The sequence below is a fragment of the Lacerta agilis genome, chromosome 3, assembly GCF_009819535.1.
Source record: "Lacerta agilis isolate rLacAgi1 chromosome 3, rLacAgi1.pri, whole genome shotgun sequence".
In the NCBI taxonomy this organism is placed as follows: Eukaryota; Metazoa; Chordata; class Lepidosauria; order Squamata; family Lacertidae; genus Lacerta; species Lacerta agilis.
Genome location: NC_046314.1, coordinates 89,642,304 through 89,655,144, shown reverse-complemented (window position 1 = coordinate 89,655,144; position 12,841 = coordinate 89,642,304). Strand labels below are relative to the sequence as shown.

Here is a 12,841-nt window from a genome sequence, read left to right as displayed (position 1 = left end):
AGATGCAAATCAGCACAGATTTTTTTTTAAAAAAATTATTGTCTCCACTCCGATTCATCTAGCCATGTGAAGAGTTGATATCATCTCATAAAAACATAGCCATGATGAAAACAGACATAAAATATCAATAACAGTCTTGCATAATGCTAGTTAATAATGAAAGGTAGTGTTCTAAATTAGCCGGGTGAGTTTTGCGACTGGCAACCATGTGGAAATCTCTGGATGCCAGGTTGGCAATGGGGGTCTCCATCTAGCTGGCCCCTCTAGCTTTCTTAAGCAGGCAAGCAGAAGAGCTTATTTACTGTATTTACATCCCACCTTTTTCTACAAGGAGTAGATGGTTCTTCCACTCCTCAGTTAATCCACATAACACCCTTGTGAGGTAGGCTAGGTTGAGAGGCAGCGACTGGCACAAGGTCACCCAGTGAGCTTCATGACTGAGTGGGGATTTGAACCCTGACTTCCCAGAGCCTAGTCTAACCACTACACCACTCTGGCTTCCTAGAGTACTTCTGCTATGGGGCAGCCATATAAATTAAGTTGGTAAATAAATATGAGGAAAGCAAAATGTCACTTAGAGAAGGATCTGAAATATTTTCCTTGAAGCTTGAATTTGTTTTATTCTGCGTTGTTGTATTTGATGTACCGGTATTTGATGTTTAAATGTGTTGTAAACCGCTTTTGAGGGTTTTTTTCCTTTAAAATGTAAAGCGTTATAGACATGAAATGAATAATAACAATAACTGGACCCGCACCAGTAGCAAAACACGCCTGGCACTGGGGGAATTTTGAACACTGCTGCAAGACCCTGAGACGTAAATGCTATGTGCTTCAGCGTCACCTGGAACCAGCTACCCACATGTAAGCAGAACCATTACAATCCAGTGTTGTCTCCACCCAGCTTGGACCACTGCTCCAGAATTCCATGACTGATGATACTGAAAGCTGCTGAGAGATCTTTTGTTACTAGATCTCCTGAAACTAGTAAGAATAGAGATTGCCAGGACTCTTCATGATGATGATGATGATGATGATGATGAATACATACCCCACCCATCTGGCTGGGTTTCCCTTGAATGGTTTCCCTTGAATACAGTGCAGCTTCCAAACAGTTAGACAGCTAGCTCCAATATGGTGGTTGTGCTTTTCACCTTGTCTCAATTCTCACAAGGTAGAATTGAGAATACTTTTGTTCTAACAGCATTGTACATAAATGGACAGGTGGTGTGTCTTCTCTAGATGCCTGCCAAGCAATGTAATCAGTGTATAACATCAAGATGGTGGGATTTCTGAAGTACCAACCTTGTCCAATTTATGAAGTGCTGCATGTGGCTTTTTGCATCATTTATTATGTTTACGGGTGATGGACTCATATCATCTCCCGCCTTGGCTGCTTGTAAAAATAGCCCAGTCTGGGGGTTTGCGTATACTTGTTCAAGTTTCCTATTAGTTGTAACTCATAGTGGAAAGCCAACACCTGTGATAATGGAATGCATATGACTGTGTAACTTTGTATAAATGTTAGTACAGCTGCACTCCAGTGTAAGTCATTTATTATTGGTGCATGTTTGTCAGATCAGGAAACTTACTTGAAGTTACAAACAGGCGCGTTAAACTCTACTTTAGAAAGTCAAGCTTCTATGACTGTTGAAATAATTTAATTTCCTCATCCAATTTTATACATTTTGAGAAAGGTACACATTTTGAATGTTGTTTGAAACATGCAAATTTTTGCACCGTTTTGTATTTTAAACCATACGCTGTACTTGTTTGATTTCTTTCAACAATTTTGGTTTACACCAGTTGTTGAACAAGCCTTTATTATGTATGATGGGGGCGGGGGGAACTGAACTGATCTGCATGATTTGTTTGTGTTGTGACTTTTAAAATCGTAACATAAATTTTAATATTTACATTTTTATAATTATTCTGAGATCACTTGCAGTTACCCTATGTGGAACTGCAAATGCATGGCAAGTTGCTGTTATGAGTAGCCAAATACACAGGAAATGTGTCAAAATAAGAACATATTCACAAACAACTAGAAATGGTTGAAGGCATTATTCCTCGCCATGTGTGCACTGCTGCACATGTGAGAAGGGATAAGCATAGTGTCCACTACCTGCTTAATGTCTGGGTACCATAGATGTTTTCTTATTTTTAACAGAATAATGCAATCCCCCAGCCATCTCCCTCCTCTCGTGGATCTTGCTTGGTGTAAAAAATGACGTGGTACAGGATCATGTGGCAGTGGCACACTTCTGGATGTGTGCATGGGAGCAGCTAGCAGAAAGGAGTGTGTGCGTGTGTGTCCATGTCTGTCCAAGGGTTTCCTCATCTGGGGGAAGGAAAATGGGCACAGTGATGTAGTAATAGTAGTTGCTAGTAGTAATTTTTCACCGTACATAGGACAATGTGGTCTTGAAAGATACCATACCGTCAGCTGTCTCAAAGCAACAACTTAAGTAATAGTACACACCATAGTGCATGCTGTTATTCCAAGATCAGATGAGGTTGTCTCTTAGTTGTCAGAATAACTGGACCTTGGGGTAAGGTTACCAGATTTTTTTTCCAATGAATCTGGGGACACTTTTCAACTTCAATGGATTTTGTATGGGGACTGATTTGTGAATCCGAGGACTGTCCCTGGTAAACGGGGACGTCTGGGAACCTTACCTTGGGGTACATTACGAAACAAATTATTGAATTAGCCAGCAGGGGAAAAGCAAGTCAGACTGTACTTATTTAATTTCTTTGGACTTATTCCTGCATATTTGCAGAATATAATATGCATGTATGCATTCTTATGTTTATAGGTCCATAAGTGCTATTAAGGTTGGCATAGGGCCAGCTATCATACCTCATAATACGCCACCAGAGCTTTAAAGCTGCTAAGGTAAGATACATATGACCCAACTCCACCAATGTCACACATTCCTTTGCTTATAACCAGCTGACTGTGTGTAGCAGAGATCAGCCTGTTTAACCGATTTTGTGGTTTGATTGAAACTCCACAGGTGTGTGTAGTGTTCCTTTTGAACTCAAGAGCTTATATTGTTGGTTAGCTTATCCATAAAGAATTGAAATTAAAGCATGCCTGCTGAGGTTATTAGTCGGCCTCTATTGTATGAAACCCTTTTGGTTTCTTTACTTAAATGCCTGTCTTCACTACATGTCTCTATCACAACCATGCCTATTTATTTATAGAAAGAGAAGATTCTTGTGTCTGAAAAGCAGTAGGTGGCAAAACATTGGCCAGTAAAATCATGCTTGTGGAAATGGTCATCACTAGCCATAGAAACAAAACAGACAGATTTCTACTGTTCATGAATTGTGACTTCACAGCTGAACTAGGCATCTTACTGCTTTTCATACGTGTTTAATAAGAAGTGGCTGCCATAGAGGCCAGTTGCATTTCTGTAATCTTCCATTGGCTTTCAGCCTGCCTTCACGTGTTAACAAAATGCTTGTTCTTATTTTTGAGAGTTCGGCTACGTCTTTCTTCAACATTTCTATGGCTACTAGGATGCTGCATAATGCTAAGCTGAGTAATATGTGCAAGTCTCTGATATGACAGTAATTCATGTCTGGGTCTGTATTGTCAAGGGCCGCTCTAGTCTCCAGACAGTAGTCCTAGGGCTAGAATTATACTTTTGCATGAGCTCTTGCTCACTAATAACGCCTCCAAGGCCAGAGTATTACATATAAAACGTAAGGAATGATGTTCCACTGAGGTGCATAGAATCTTTTTTGCAACCCTTGACTATTGTAGCCAGGGCCGTCTTAGAGGGATCGGCCGCCGTGGTGCAGCGATCCCTCGGCGCCCCCGGCCTGCCGCCTCTCCGCCCACCTTCCTCCCGCGCTGGCCGCTCCTCGGGAGGGGGGGCAGGCGGGGGATGAGGGGCGGACGGGCGCTCGCACACCGGTGGGCGGACGGGCTGCAAGCCGGCGGGCGGGCGGGCTGCAAGCCGGCCGCCCTCGCCTCCCGGAGCCTCAGCTGGAGTGCTGGAAGGGCGCGCAAAGCCCCGCGCCGCTCCAGCGCTCCAGCTGGGGCTCCGGGAAGCGAGGGCAGCTGGCTTGCAGCCTGCCCGCCCGCCGGCGCGCGAGTGCCTGCCCTCCCGCCTGTGGGGGCGGGGGCGGGTTGGGGAGGGGGAGCCCGGTATGCCGGCGGGGGCGCCCCTGGGGGGCCCGGCGCCCTGGTGCGCCGCGCCACCAGTCCCAATGGATGAGACGGCCCTGATTGTAGCTTTCCCAGGACAGTGGTGCATGTCATTTGTGGAAGAGTATGGTTCCAGTTACCTTTAAAGGAGCAATTGCATAACTTGGGAATTCTTGCTTCCCTGTTTAGGGAAGTTTTTAATGACGGATGTTTTAATGTATTTTTAATCTTTTGTTGGAAGCCACCCAGAGTGGCTGGGGAAACCCAGCCAGATGGGAAGGATATTATTATTATTATTATTATTATTATTATTATTATTATTATTATTATTATTATTTATTATCCTGTCTCACCTTTGCTCCCAGACGCTTAGTTGACAGTTGTACCCAGAAGTGTCATTCACCTCTTCTGATATAGTGTAATAAAAAGTAAAGTACTGTAATATGTAAAATGCCTTCACAGTGATTTGGGCACTGTGGTATGTTCCTTTCTGGATTAATTACTGCAGTGCTCTGAATTGCAGTGGAGAGATATTTTATTTCAGTGGTTTAAATCAACAAGTTAAAAGGCTGATTTAAGGACATAAGAAGAGCCTTCTGGATCAGACCAACTGGCCATCTAGTCTAGCATCATGTTCTCACAGTGATGCTATTGGAAGTCTGCATTAGCACAACATGCAGATGGATAGCTCAGTTGATAGTTGATCAGAGCATGGTGCTGATAGCACCAAGGTTGCAGGTTGCAGGTTCGATCCCCATATGGGACAGCTGCATATTTCTGCATTGCGAGGGATTGGACTAGAATACTAGATGATCGTCAGGGTCCCTTCCAACTCTGCAATCCTATGATTCTCCCTATTTGTGCTCCCTGACATGCAATGTGCTTTTGCCAAAGCTGGGTCAGCATCTTCAACCAACCATCCACTACAACCACAGTCACTGCCAGTTCAGGCACCATATATGTGAGGATAGATTTTTATTTATTTTTAATTTTTGCCCCAATGTGCATCACTTTCCGCTTTTTTGTTTTGCCTTTGCAATTTTACTGCCCATTTACCAGGTTTGGGTAGATCCTTTTCAAACTCCTCTCAGTGCCTTTGTTGTCACCAGCAAACTTTGCTCTCTCACTATTCACTCCTAACTCTAGATCACTTATGAACAAGTTTAAAAGCTTGGGTCCCAATATAGATCCTGAGAGACCCTACTTCTTACATCCTTAACATTGTGAGAACTGTCTTTGTTTCATTTTTTACCGTTTGCTTCCTCTTCTTTAACCCTCTACTGCAGTGTTTTTCAACCACTGTTCCGCGGCACACTAGTGTGCCGCGAGATGTTGCCTGGTGTGCCGTGGGAAAAATTGTGTTTATTTGATTCCTATTCAAGAGAATTACTTTATATATAGTCAATATAGGCACAGAGTTAAATTTTTTAACATTTTCTAATGGTGGTGTGCCTCGTGATTTTTTTCATAAAACAAGTGTGCCCTTGCCCAAAAAAGGTTGAAAAACATTGCTCTACTGATCCATAAGAGGGCCTGCCCTCTTACCTCATGAGAAGGCTTGGCTTAGCTTCCTCTTTGATGTGGGACTTCTCCCAGAGCTTTTTGAAATCAGAGTATGCAGTGTCATCTAGATTGCCCCATCCACATGCTTTTTGACACTTGAAGAACAAAATAGCTTCAAGTGGATTTGTTTAAATATAAGTGGTCTATAAAAATAATCCAAATAAATAAACTCTAAAAAGGTCATACAGGCAGGGTTTCTTTTCGCAAAGACTTATTCTTCTAAGTGCTTGGTAATTCTAGCTTTATCATCAGTATTGCTTTCTTTCAGTTTTCCCAGAACGGACATGTGATTTTCTAGATCTTCCTGCCCTCTATCCCTTTATAAAAATAGCTGTTACACTGTCCAATTTTCAGCCTTCCGTAATGGAGGCTGATCTTACAAGTTACAAATTTTTGTTTGAAGATAAGCAATTTCACATTTGAAATCTCTTGGGTGGATGCCATCTGGATCTGATGATGTATTGTTTTTTATTTTGTTAGCGAGGCCTAGATTTTCATCTCTTGTCACAACTGTTTACCTCAGTTTCTCAGACTTCCTTCCTGAGAAAGTTAGTTCAGGGACTGGGATCTGACCTGCATCTTCTCCAGTAAAGATGCAACAAATTCATTCAGCTTTTGTTGGTACCTCAGCTTAGTGCTGATAACACCAAGGTTGCAGGTTCGATCCCCGTATGGGACAGCTGCATATTCCTGCGTTGCAGGGGTGTGGACTAGATGATCCTACGGATCCATTCCAACACTACAATTCTATGATTTCCTCCTTTTGCACACCTTTTGACCTCATATTCCGAACACATAAATTGTTTGACCACAAATTCAGGAGACATAAAAGAAGGTGATTCATTTATTAAACCCACTGCAGTGGCATCTCCAGACTTAAATGCCTTTTAAAAGGGTAGACAAGTTTGTGGAGGATAGATTCGACATGATACCTAAATAGAACTTTCCAGGTTCAGAGACGGAATGTCTCTGCATACCAGTTGCCAGGATCTGGAGAACAATGGGAGAGGATTATTGCCTTTATTCCCTGCTTGTGAACTTCCCAGATGCATTTGACTGGCCTGGCCTCTGTTGGTAGCTGAATGTTGGAGTTGGTAGACTTTTTTGGACTGACCGAGCCATGCTTCTCTGCTGTTCTTAGTGTAGAGTGGGCCTATGTTTGCAAAGTGTAGTGAAAACTCCATATATGTGATAGATCTTACAAATGAGGTACAGTACCTGGATGCTGGAGTTTAAAGTTTCTCTAAAATAGCAAACCAAATAAGGCCATCTGAAAGGGTCTTAATCTAGCAACTAGTTCACTTTAAAAGCAAAAACACAGATATGTTTAGCAGCAATATTTGAGCGTCTCCTGCAGAAACGGGGGGGGGGGAGCCATGTTAATGGTAATATCTTGCCTTTCTAACCTTGCATGGAAATCAAGCCTTTGCCATACCAGCTGTTACCACTGAGCCCTTGCCCCTTGAGGCTCATTAGAAGAGAAATTTGACTGTCCAATAGGAGAAAGAGAGCTAGAAATTCCAGCCCCCAACAAGCCTGATTTAAGGCAATTTGCATGTGCGTGTCATATAGACTCCTCTCTGCAGTACTTGTATTGCAGAGCAGCTTCAACCAGCTATTTTGTCTCTGCTGTTCTGAGCAGTTAACCAACAGCTTTTGCCGTGAAGACTTCATAAAAGATTGTGCATATAGCTTTGAGTTTTCTTTAGTTCATTTCAAGATAGCGATTTTAATTCATCAACACTGTTTTTATTTGGCAATCAAGGAGAGATTCCCCCCCCCCAAATATTTATCTCTTAGTTTCTGCACTACATTTTTTGATGCAGCTTAAGCCAGGAATTTCAGAATAATTGGGTGAGTTAATGCAAGTATTAAGAACTTATGGGTTTGTTTGTTTGTTTGTTTTTGCAAAGCTGTGTTAAGTATGCATATGATTGTTGACTTACAATGAGACTACAGTGAAGAGGGAGATTTAAGAAGCCTGAAAATAAGTGTGGCAAAACTTAAGGGGCTGCCAGGGAACGTGTCTAAAGTAAGAGATTTCCTGGTTTTGTTCTGACCCAACAGGAGGCAAAATGCTTTTATAGTGATTGAAGAGAACAAATGCAAGTAGGTATTGTTTTTAAGGAAGCAGAATGTGCCTGCAAAACTGGCAGAAGGCATTTAACAATTAAACTTGATTGGTATCTTAAATATACTTGGGGGAATGCATGTACAACAAGCAATTTTCTCATCTGATAAACTGAGATTAGGAAACCTGCACTGAACTCATTTAAAACATGTTCATCACTTGTCTATTTAGCATACCAAAATATTGTATGGCTTTATGACTTTTTAAAGACAAAACACAGCTATTAAGTGCAGAAGTCTAAAGGTACTGTATTCTAAATATATTGTCACTTTGAAAAGTGTGCGCATGTTTAGATAAAAACTTTTAACCTGTTATATGCTAAAATTATACTCAGCTGTTCTTAATGATTCCTGTGTGTCAAGGCCAGTTTAATTTAATTCAGCTTTGCAACTTTTGTTAGCACAGCACACTGGATGGTTCTAGATGGTTTCAAACTTACTGTATTATGTGCCTTTCAAATGCATGTAGCAGAACAATTCTTTTACAGTTGTGCGTTATCTTAACAAGATTTTCTACTGCTGTGGGTTACTATAAATATTGACATTCCCTGTTTACATAATTTATTGTGAGTTCCTGTACAACTTTCAGTTCAAGTTACTTCCTTTTTCAGCTGAAAAATAGCATATCACGCTGTGTGTGTTTGTGTTTGTGTGTGTGTGTGTGTGTGTAGCATTATTGTAAGCATAAAGGATTTATCAGAATGAAAACTAGCCTTTACATAGCAATGAAAAGTCGTTAAGCTGTGTATATAAGATTTAGTGTAATGACGGTGCTTAAAATTGTAGGGTGTATGATTTAAACTTCTTGCATTATGATTCTTAGAATCCTTTTGCATTGTGCTAAGTGTGCACAGCTTTCTTTGCTTGATAACAGAGATGTCTTGCAAGCATATAATTTCTAGTCTAAAATGTTATTTGTAAATTTCCCTAACTCTTTAAAATGGCTCTTTTGCTGTTTGGTGAGGCGAAGAAGCTATTGACATATTTAACTAAGAGTTCTGCCAGTTCCTCAAGTTACCCAATGCATTTACCGGTAATTATTTCATCCCAATTTACTTTAAGTTGTACAATATGTTGTAATCTAAAAAGAAACTACAATTGTATATTAAAGTCCCTTCTAGTTTGTTTGGCATCATCCCAATGAAGGCGAGAACCCATTACGTGGATTGTTCTTACACTTGCATTTAATCTTTACCTTTAGTTCCTTCTAGGTAAGTTAACCTGTTGGTAGATTTTAAAAAATAAGGCTTTTAATTTCATCTCTCCATCCTTACTGCTATTCCCGGCAGTCATTCCTTCATTCCATTGCTGCCAGTGCTGAATTAATGTGCATTCATTGTGCCTATCTGTAAAGCAGTTTTTATTACCTTGGCGTGGTGATATCTGGAAAATCCCTGTCAGTGGAATTGCAATTCCTAGCCCAGCCTTCAGCCCAGGAAATGAAATAATTTCTCAAGGACAGGGCAGACACATCATGTCTTTTGGGATGTGGATTGGCAGTAATGCAACAAAACACTTAAATACGAGAGAAGAAGATTAATCTTTAAAATGTTTCGTGACTTGGAAGGTGTTGAATAATGTGATGGATCAATTTAGCAGATTATATTGTGACACAAGAACCAGCTTTCTCTTTAAGACTGTGTTCATGGAAGACAATCTTACTCTGCTACAAGTGATCGCCAAAGAAGAATAGGACAGTAGAGGTCCAAATGTGAAACACCCTTCCCTTGGATGTTTGGCTAGTGGCACCTACAGTGTAGTAGTAGTAGTAATAGTAATAATAGTAGTAGTAGTAGTAGTAGTAATAATAATAATAAATAATATTTATACCCCGCCATCTGGCTGGCTGGGTTTCCCCAGCCATTCTTTGGGTGGATTACATACTTCCCCAGCCTTCATAGGTGTTGAGATTATATAAGACATCCATAGCATTTTTCAAAATAAATAAATAAAAATTAATTGATTTGAGAATTGGTTTTATCTGCTTTATATGTTTATAACACACCCTGGGGTCAAGAATGATGAAAGGCAGCATCCCCATCCAAGCTTCAGGAGTGAAGAATCAGATAATGGGCATCCTACTTAACACATAATGAGTGCTCTCAGCCCCAAGCTCCTATTAGGGGGAGACAGAAAAGGGCTCTGCTCAGGTGGCGATCTGAGGGAAAAGGGCTTTACAAGCATATGCCTCCATCCTTGTTTGAAGGAAAGGAGTTAAAATACGTTGAACTTTACTTATGAATACCATTACAGCAAGCTTGATGGATTTAACACAAACACACACATTTTCTTTGTACACATTAAAGTAGACCTAAACTACTTTGCTTAGGGCATGGCGTTCTGCAAAAACAGAGCTTCCTCGAGGAGTAAGTTATCATAGTTAAAGACGAATGTTCAGTGTATAGCTAGCGGCCTATAAACAAAATAAAAAGCAAGTGCCAGGAAACTGTGGGAGACTCCCTTGGCCTGTGCATAGCAAAGGTACTAGGGAATTTCAAAAATGTCTAGCTGAGAGCCGGAAGCTAAGATCAGTGCTTTTTTTCTGGGGGGACGCAGGGGGACACATACCCCTAAACATTTTGTGAATCTAAGTTTGACCTCGTTGAGGGGCTGTATTTCAATATGAGTAGGAAAAGGAGAGTACACTTAAACATTTTTTAAAGAAAAAAAGCACTGGCTAAGATGAATGACATTAAGCATTTTAAAATCTCCTTAATTGCCTTAGGAACACTGGGTTGAGAGATAGATGGAAAATCCAAATATCAAGTGCCACCTGTCACTTCTCTCTCTCTCTCTCTCTCTCTCTCTCTCTCTCTCTCTCTCTCTCTCACACACACACACACACACACACACACACACCCCACATAATTTTGTTGTAAAACGAAAGTAGCTTCCACAGCTCACTTTTATCTCATGTTGGAAAGGCTCATCTCCTACCGATTCTTTTTTTTACAAAAGAAACTCTTGGTATGATATTGGATGTGAATGTGTCATGACTGAGAAAGGTGCAGGCTTGCTGTATAAACATTCTGTAGAAAATCATAGGATTTATTTTAATAATTATACAGGTTCTTGCATATCACTCTGTTGCATATTGCTCAGTTTGTCTTGCACTATTTAAGGAAAACACCTTAATGAAAACTTTAGAATGAGAAGACATATTTTCATCAACTAGCATACTGCAATCTCTTTATCTGGCAGGAATTCAGTGATTTAAACCAGGCATAGGCAAACTCGGCCCTCTAGATGTTTTGGGACTACAACTCCCATCATCCCTAGCTAGTGGTCAGGCATGATGGGAGTTGTAGTCCCAAAACATCTGGAGGGCTGAGTTTGCCTATGCCTGATTTAAACAGCACAACCCCCCCCCTAAACCAGGATTGATTGCTTGGGAGCTTTCTTTTTCAGCTTATATATGGAATAATTTCATGTGCAAGTTGAATCTAGGCTAAATGTTACAGAACTGTTGTCGTCGTTTTTTTAAGTTGAGTTTTTGTTGGATTTAGGAGAGGCTGGGGAGGAATGGTTCAGTAGAGCTAATTAGCTGGTTCCTAAGGCCATCTAAAGATTTATAATGCTCTGCATTAAATAGCAAATGAAACCACATTTCCAGTACTTCATTCCCACCTGATTTTGCACTTGTCTTTTTCAATAGTAAGTGGTGTTAGTCCAGATGGCTTTTCTTGAACCGATGTTTTTTTTAAACCTCCTTCTCCCACCCCTGCACCCTTTCTTAATAATAACATTAAAAAACCTCTTCAGAGTAATGAAATACGTCATCTTTGCCTGAAGGAGTGGGAGAGGTTTACCCACATCTAAAATTAATATTTACTTGAGTGAACACAAAATCCTGCACACATGTCTGAGTGCAGTACAGCATTACAGTTCTCCCTCAAAGTCTTGGACCAAACACACGTGAGAGCCTATGTGGAGGTGATGGCATCAGAGACGGCTCACTTTATAGCCACAATTGCATACTCTGTGAACTACCTAGGGGACCTTTTCCTAAAGCTGAAGGGTCTGGTTAGTATCAGCCCAGCAGATGTAGCAGCAGATCACTGAGTAGCCCACTGTACTAGTTTTGTGAAGCACTTTGAGGGCAAAGTCATTCATTTCCATTCCTAATTTGATGCTACTTTTGAAGCAGATCTCAGGGAGGCTCCTCAAGTACTGTCTGGTCCAGGTTTGCAGGATCGCTTTCAGTTGGTTCGGCCTGAGGATATGGGCATGGGTTCTGACTTTATCTGGAGGAACTTTTGGGAGTAGCCTTGCCTTCAATGCAACTGTGGATAGAGATTGGAGTTGTTTGTTTTTTGCAGTTTTATATTTAATACTGAGTCCAAAGTACATTACTGGTGCCTTTGAAATCAAACCTGATGGTTTTCTGTCTGTAGTCTCAAAACTCAGATGAAAGATATTCTTGTACCTTGACATAATATCAGAATCATTTTTTCAGACAAAAAATTCTTTTTTAAAAATTATTAAAGCTTTTTCATAATACAATAAGATAATAAAAATTGGTATAAATAAAAACACAGAGAGAAGAAAACTAGAGTCCTGTCTCAAAGGTAACCCTTGTCTCCCAAAGAAAGTGGTGGACCCTCCCAGCTCTCAACTGGGAACTTTCCTTTCTTCTCCCAATCTCTCATCCTGGGAGGTCTTCCTTTCCCTACCACTCACACAGGGTCCTTCCATTCATCTACCGCTTTCATATGTGTGTTATCCTTGGACCCCAAAATTGACCCTGAGCAGAGGACACCAAAGGAAAACCCAAAAGGGGGGGAGAAAAGAGAAAGATATTGCCATGGCTGATGTGCTAACCATCCCGTACCAAGGTAAATTCTGAACTTGAGTGGTTGTCTTAGCAGAAAGAGAACCCCCCAGAATGGAGGATTGGTTGTAGGATTAAAAAGAGAAGGAACAGAGCTTTTTCCTTCTGGAGTTCTGTAATAAACTGCTACCTTAGCTTTACACTTAGCTTTCTATACA

General features: G+C 40.9%; 1 protein-coding gene across 1 annotated transcript in view; it reads left to right on the top strand.

Annotated features, from left to right (window-relative positions):
• Positions 1-7,306: 7,306 nt before the first annotated feature.
• Positions 7,307-12,841, top strand: part of DISP1 (dispatched RND transporter family member 1) — a 46,154-nt gene continuing 40,619 nt past the window's right edge. The window contains exon 1 of the mRNA XM_033144708.1: positions 7,307-7,576. The gene's annotated coding sequence lies outside the window, so the exon portion shown is untranslated. The remainder of the gene's footprint in view (positions 7,577-12,841) is intronic.